General features: G+C 51.1%; 1 protein-coding gene across 1 annotated transcript in view; it reads right to left on the bottom strand.

Moving 5' to 3' along the window:
- Nucleotides 1-3674, bottom strand: part of PLEKHG1 (pleckstrin homology domain containing, family G (with RhoGef domain) member 1) — a 200463-nt gene extending 196789 nt beyond the window's left edge. Inside the window, exon 1 of the mRNA XM_004673933.2 lies at nt 3626-3674. The gene's annotated coding sequence lies outside the window, so the exon portion shown is untranslated. The remainder of the gene's footprint in view (nt 1-3625) is intronic.
- Between the last annotated feature and the right edge of the window lie 3182 nt (nt 3675-6856).

The following is a 6856-nucleotide window of genomic DNA, read 5'->3' as shown; positions in this document are numbered from 1 at the left end:
TTTCTCATACTTCCAGGTTTGCTAGCTTTTGAGCAACCACTACAGTGGTTTGATCTTCCTGTTGGTGATGATACGGGGCTTCCACAGCCCTGCTGCACTGGACTGCTAAAGTTGCCAAAACCATTTTCTTAATTAAAGACCCTTGAAGACCCTGATTCTCATCCCATCATTAGTATATCAAGTGGGTGTGGTTGGAATCTGTTTAGAACTTGGTCTATCTGTGAACAACTCTAGGTTATGTGGCGTAGAAGGAGAGGAGGGTTATGGAGCTGCAGACCCATGCACCCAGCATTTTCTACTTTCCATCCAGCAGTCATTCTATATTCACCAAGAGCAGATATTTAGGCTCAGAAATTATTACTTGGTAAGTATCTCTTCGGAAAAGCACTTGTCAGGTAAACTTGTGTGTAGAGATAGAAAAGATACTCAAACCGATTCAAACATGAAAAGCGATTCTAGATCTGCTGTCATCTCTGAGTCATGGGGTGGGGAGTGCCCAGCCTACCTGATGCTTGTCTGCTGCAGCTGGGTCACTGGCCCCTTGCTAGGATGGTTAGCCTGTTTCTATCATCACTACAACAATATCTCTTGCTTTTCATCAGCACAAGCAATATAAAACTGAACATGTGGTCATCTCTTACTTCTCTGCAAGCTGGCTCTTCAGTCAATAAGTTCTGCTTGGTATAGGCACCCACAACTCTGAATCGCCACATGGCTTGGGGTCAGCTTTTCATCTTATCATGCAAGATTGGTGCAGGCTTGCATTAATACTTGAGTTGCACGCCACACACAAATCCTGGGTAGTGTAGAGTCTTTGTCTAGAAGTGTCTCCATCCCAACCTGTCCTGGAATATGTGAACAGTTTGCCTTAGACATCATGTTTTCCTAAGTCAAAGCAACAGTGATTGATTTTTTTCTTCTTAAAGAATGAGTCATTATGTTTAATTAAAAATCTGCCTTCTTACAGCCATCACATCTAGGTCAGGTGGTTTGGGGGAGAGAGAAGGGAGCCTGAGTTAAATCACAGCCTTGCCAAGTCAGAGCTGAGTGACCGCCAGCAAAATCTCTCACCCCTGGGACTCAGTTTATCAACCACGACCATCTTTGTGGCACACAATGTGTGCCAAATACTGCAAATTATTTCATTAATAAACGTCACTGCTCCAGAGGGAAGGACCATTGTTTCCTAAATTTACAGAGGAAGAAATGAGCAAAAGTGAGATAATCCAAAGAGTGATCAACTATGATTGTTACATTTCCGGATGATAAACTAATCTGTGTCTCAATAATTTCCTTGTCGGGGTCAAGGTCTCAGTGCCAAGGAGTTGCACAGACTAACCCCACACAGAGGTGGGCTAGGGCCATCGCGCTCTTTCTTACCCATTCACACTGGCCAAGATCTCTTGACATGCTTTACTCTTTCATGGATTGAATCATCCCTCCAGGATGCTTGGAAAAGAAAATTATAATTGTTTGAAAGATCAAGTACTGCAGTGAAGAGGAGTGGGCTGTGGGGGAGAAACTATGAAAAGTGGGGTACAGCTGATAAAGAGTCAGACTGTGGAGACAGGAATGGCTCTCAGTTGGCCAAGGGCTGGAAAGAGTCAGTGCTATTCAAGCATTTCTCATGTGTCAGACTATGCACCATTGCATCTTCATTAAATCACTGAAAACCATTGTCTCAAAGGAGAACAAAGTAGTTCTGGTTATTCTTGATAAATCTGGTTATTCTTGATATTCTTTGAAAAAAATCACTGTTTATTGATCTGTTAAAAAGCAAGCATTTCACCTCTTTGAAATACTGATTGATCTCCCAAGGAAAAATTTAAGCTTGCATTTGGTAACAATCAGGCTGATTAATGGCACTGAAGCTGGTGCCCACAGGGCAGATGGGGATGGGCAGGGAAAAACAGGACCATGCGTGACTCTGATGGCCAGATGATGTTCCTGTTGTCCCCTTCAGCACCCGGGAAGAGAGTGGTTCTGATGATCTAGGCAGCTGGGAGAACCTAGCATGGAAAATGTGCCTTCCGATGGTTTGCTGGCTGAGAGATGGGAGGCAAACAGGACAGATACAAAGGGAGAAACTCAGAGGCTGGACTTAAAGATAGAAAAGGCTCAAATATTTCTTTTGTGTGTAACACTTAAATATTGTAGACCAAGGAAAGAGGGAGAGGGCTGGGGGTGGGGGTTAGGAAGGGGGGTGGGGTGGCTGGGAGAAGTGTGCATGAAGCTGTAGAAAGTATCCTTGACATAAATCACTTTACAAAGGAGGAAGCGAAGCCACCAGCGTGGGCGGCTAGCTCAGCCTCGCCTGCCAAAGCCCAAGCTGGCCTGAAGTTTTCCTACTCCCTATAGGACAGACCTGGGAGTTTTAAAGCATTTGATCAAAATCAAATTCAATACAGTCTTTAGAAGGATGCCAGCTTTAGAAATGAGGAAGTCAAGAGATGAGGATTTGAACATTTGAAACTCATTGTATCTCCGGGCAGGACCTCTGGGCCGGAAAGTCTGTTCGATGACAGATCTGACCCAGTTCCATATTTTGGTCTGGCTTACGGACAAAACCAGTGAGCTCTGAACCCGGTCTCGCACAACCCCAGCCAACACCAACTCAGAGATGGACGCGCTCTCCCGCCACCCGGCTGCCAACAGTCTTCCGCCAGACGCCACACTCAGGATCTGAGAAATGTGTGCAGTCGCCGGGGCCACCTGAGGGTGGTACAAAGGACCAGAACTTCACGAAAGACCGGCTTGACAAACAAGACTCCGACAACGCATTAAAAAAAAAAGCCACCCGCCCCATTGTCTCCAGTGAACGGAATGAAATTCAACAACTTGAGGACTTTCCCCATTAGAGCCCCCTTAAGCCTCTGGCTCAGGAACTAGAGGCACAGCCCAGGACACAAAGAGGCAGCGAGCAGCTGGCACCGCACCGGGTCAGAAGGATGGCAAAGTGCAGGCCAACCAGGGTGGACACCCCCACCCAAGGGCTCTGCGAACTAAGCCGATGAGCTTCCACGAAGGCAGGGCCCCTCCACGCCAGCGCGCCGCAGCGCCGTGGGCTCCGGCTCGCATCGCGCGTCGCTGGTGCCCAGTGCCCGGGGCGAGGCGCCGGGAACCGCGCGAGGGAAGAGGCGCTAGGTTGCCTTTCGGGGATTCCTGCAGGAGTTCTAGGGTTGGGTTTTGCAGCGCTACTGGCGCGCCGAAAAGCCCCTTCTCAGAGGTACAAACGTCACGGTCGCGATGGCCGCGTCGGGGGAAGGCGGGGGAGGGGGGGCGCCGGGCCGCCAGGTAGAGATTGAGCCGGCGCTGTGTGGGTCTGGGGACCAGCGCTCGGGACACGATCCGGAGCCCGGCGGCGGCTCGCCCCCTCCAGGCAGCAGCAGGCAGCAGCGGGCCGCGGGTCGCAGCGGCTGGAGCGCCTCCCCAACACCCTGCACCCCAACTCCCGGAGGGGACGCGCAGGGAAGAGGGGCCCGGCACCCTGCTCCTCCCGCCTCCACCTGCAGATCTGGGGCGCCGCACCGAGGGTTCCTGGGCTCCCGGCCGGTTCCCGGACCCTCCCGGCGAGCTGTCCCTTCCCTGGCAAGGACCGGCGTGTCCAGGCAGAACCGGCGCTTACCCGAGAGGGCGGCTCCGCGCGCTCGGCGCGCTCGCTCGGCGCGATCGGCAAGGTGCTGGCGGCGTCGCCGCGGCTTCAGCGGCCACCGAGCGCCGTGCTTCGCCGCTCGGGCTCGGACTTCCTCTTCCTCGGCCGCGGCCGCGCCCGGCCCGCCCCGCCCAGCGCCGAGATGCCGGCTCGCCGGCCGCGGCGGATCCTCGTCCCTCCTCCCAGCCAGCCGGGATCCTCGTGGGTCCCTCCTCCCGTCTGGGCTGGGGCGAGAACGGTGGGAGGCGGAGGGGGAAAGAGAAAGAGAAAGGGCGATTAAGCACTTGGACTGTCGCTGGAGCGTTGCCAAAAACGAGCAGTCAAATTACAGCCCTTGGGGGTTAAAAAGTTAAAAGGGAGAAAAAAAGAAAGTCAAGTCCCTGCTACTGTTTTCGCAGACACATCACTCTTCTTTTCCCGGGAGCTTCGGCTTTAGTTTTCTCTTGGACGTGATAATTGCCCGTTTGAGTTCTTTAAAATGATACTCAAAACAATTATTTGAGGGCAACGCTGTAGCATTATACAAAAGCAGCGGACAATCATATGTAAAAAGCGGTGGGAGGAAGCCCGAGTGTTCAGGCATCATTACCCTAATCACCTCAGTTAATGTACCAACTAACCTTTGCTCAGAGAGAGTAAAAGTGCCGAAGGAAGGCGAAGGAGCCAACCTCGGTAATAGTCCCGGGGAGGGTTAAAGACCCCGCGCTGCAGTAAAATTACGACTCCAATCCAAGGCGCCTTACATGAACTTCAAAGGCTGCAAAGTGATTTCTTACCACTTATCTTCCCTCAGAAGCAGACATATCTTGCTTGCCTATTGAGTTTCGTGATTTATTGTGCTGCTTTGTTTATAGGCTTCCAGCCGGCCGCATACTAGCTGTGTGACCCTAGGGGTTTATGCAGCCGCTCTGTGCCTGAGCTCCCTCACCTGTGCAAGGGGATAAGAAGACAGTGGGGCCTCCTGCACTTGCTGTGTGTGACTGAAACAAGGCGAAGGGCTGGAAAGGCGTAGCACATCATGCGCATCCTGCAGGAGGGGTGAAGGCTAGTCCATTCGGTGTTCTTGGTTTCCACCTCTCCTGTGCTTTTATGCACGTGGGTGGTCATGGAGATGTAATAAAGACATGGCATGAAGCAGGCTCTTGTGCCAGAAGCCACGCGGTGTCTCGCTTCTCTCCCTGCAACCTGCACGTTGTGTTCTGTTTGACTATTTATTTTGTCTCCACGCTGACTTGTATGACCTAAGGAGACTGGGTTATGATTGGAGGGCATTTGCCAGGGTCGATTTGCAATGGGCGTAAAACAGGCATTGGCCTTCCTCAAAGCATCCTTCCAGCTGGCCTTGCCAAAGCCTCATGGGGCGCGCAGGGCAGGTGTTGGCACTGCCGCAGACAGCAAACTGGAGCTCAGGATGTATGACCAGACCCGCGCCAGTGCCCGGACCTCACACAAAGCGGTGCCTGCCTTGAACCTTCCTGTTCTGACTCATAGGGTGGAGATAGCGCCTGTGAGCTACTCACCTGCCACTTCAAGCCCTCAGAGTCCAAGAACCTAATTGACAAGTGTGTTTGTGCTTGAAGGGTGGGGTTGGGGGCCAGCTGGAGAGGAAAGGAGGAGAGCAGGGCTTCCTGATTCCATGCAAAACACTGTCTCTGCGGCTCTCCTCCCTGGCCCAGCTAATCATGCATTTCCCAGCACAGTGGACTCCAAGTGAAGCAATTAGTGAAGCCATGTGACCTGACCACCACCGCAGGTGGTACAACTTGCCAGCTGCTCCCCCTAGGCAGGTAGCAGTTCTGAACTTTGGTCCTTGGTCTGTGGAAATGATTATTAGTTCTCCTGCCCAAGTCAGTTTATTAATAAGATGGGAGGTGGCAGCAGGAATGTGACATCGCTTGTCACTGAGTGCCAAACATAGCAATGGACACCTAATACACATTGTGTTTCACCCCAAGTCAGTGAATGGTCATGAAATCCCCTGGTCTCCCTCACTGTGCAGTGTGCATCTAATTTATCTGTGTGTCCCACTGCTCCCCTCACCTCCTAATGCAGAATATATGTAAAATGCTTGGTGGGTGGTTGGGCGGACTCACAGATGAGAGGACAAGAGCCGTGAGATATACTATGAGACATTTCTTGTTGTGATCTGTTACTCTGCCTTAGAGGGAAAAAATCCAAGGGAATAATTTGCTATTTGTGCCCCCACTATCAGGGAAATTCTTCTGGTAATAGATCTTCCTAGTACTATTGTTCGTCAAAGTCAAAAATGGCCAACAGATGCCATCGGAAGTAGCTTTGAAAGACAGAATTTAAGGCTAAGAATTGTCTTCATGAGTGATGCAGAACAGAGAATCTGAAAGGAGACGGTGAGGTCATTCAGAAATTAACCCAGCAGAAAGTGCCCTCCCAGGCTGCAGGGACAAAGGACGTCTCCAGTGAAAAATCTGTGGGAGCTGGGTAAATGGCCACTCCTTAGACACTGGCAGAGACGGGGAGGACTGCCCTCGTTCCTTCCCGCACTTCAGCTGGCACTCTTCTGCTTTCCATTTGTTGTAAGGGTACTTACGACCTGCAGCCAACAGAGGTGTCTCACCACCATCCCTGCAATCCTGTGATACTGGGCAGGAAGGGGGCAAAGAAAGACCTGAGAGCTGCCAGCCAAGGCTTCGAATATCCCTCTTTTTACCTGCTCCCCAAAGAAAAATCCCAAATACAATCTATGAACCAAGCTTGGGGTGGAGACAGTGGTTGTGAGTGTCTCTCATCATACCTCGTTCATTCCTCCAGTGCCTAGACCTGATACAATAGATGCCACAACCCCCAAATAACGTGCCAGGTCACAGACTCTCAGGAATTTTCAGTGACTTGCTCAAGGTCACCCAGATGAACATGACAGCTAGTTCCGGACACGGAGCCCTGCATTCCAGCTCCAGCCCCATTAACTCAGCTGTTTGCAAGGAAGGCGGCATAGCCGTCTAATCTGCTTTTGAATTGCATTTCAGGGTCACAATCCACATATGGGAGTTAATGTTTGCAAACCAGACTTAAAAGGCTGGATCATGCCTCACTTTCATTTTACAGCTTTCGGTGATAATTTTTATGATGCTGATGATAGCTGGACTGAATTTACAACCGCACAGGAATATTGAGTCCACAGGATTGGAAGTACACCCAGGAGACTTAACAGTAGCATTTATCTTCCTT

Source organism: Condylura cristata, unplaced genomic scaffold, assembly GCF_000260355.1.
Source record: "Condylura cristata isolate star-nosed mole 26May11 unplaced genomic scaffold, ConCri1.0 scaffold00001, whole genome shotgun sequence".
Taxonomy (NCBI): Eukaryota; Metazoa; Chordata; class Mammalia; order Eulipotyphla; family Talpidae; genus Condylura; species Condylura cristata.
This window is presented reverse-complemented; position numbering and strand designations above follow the sequence as displayed.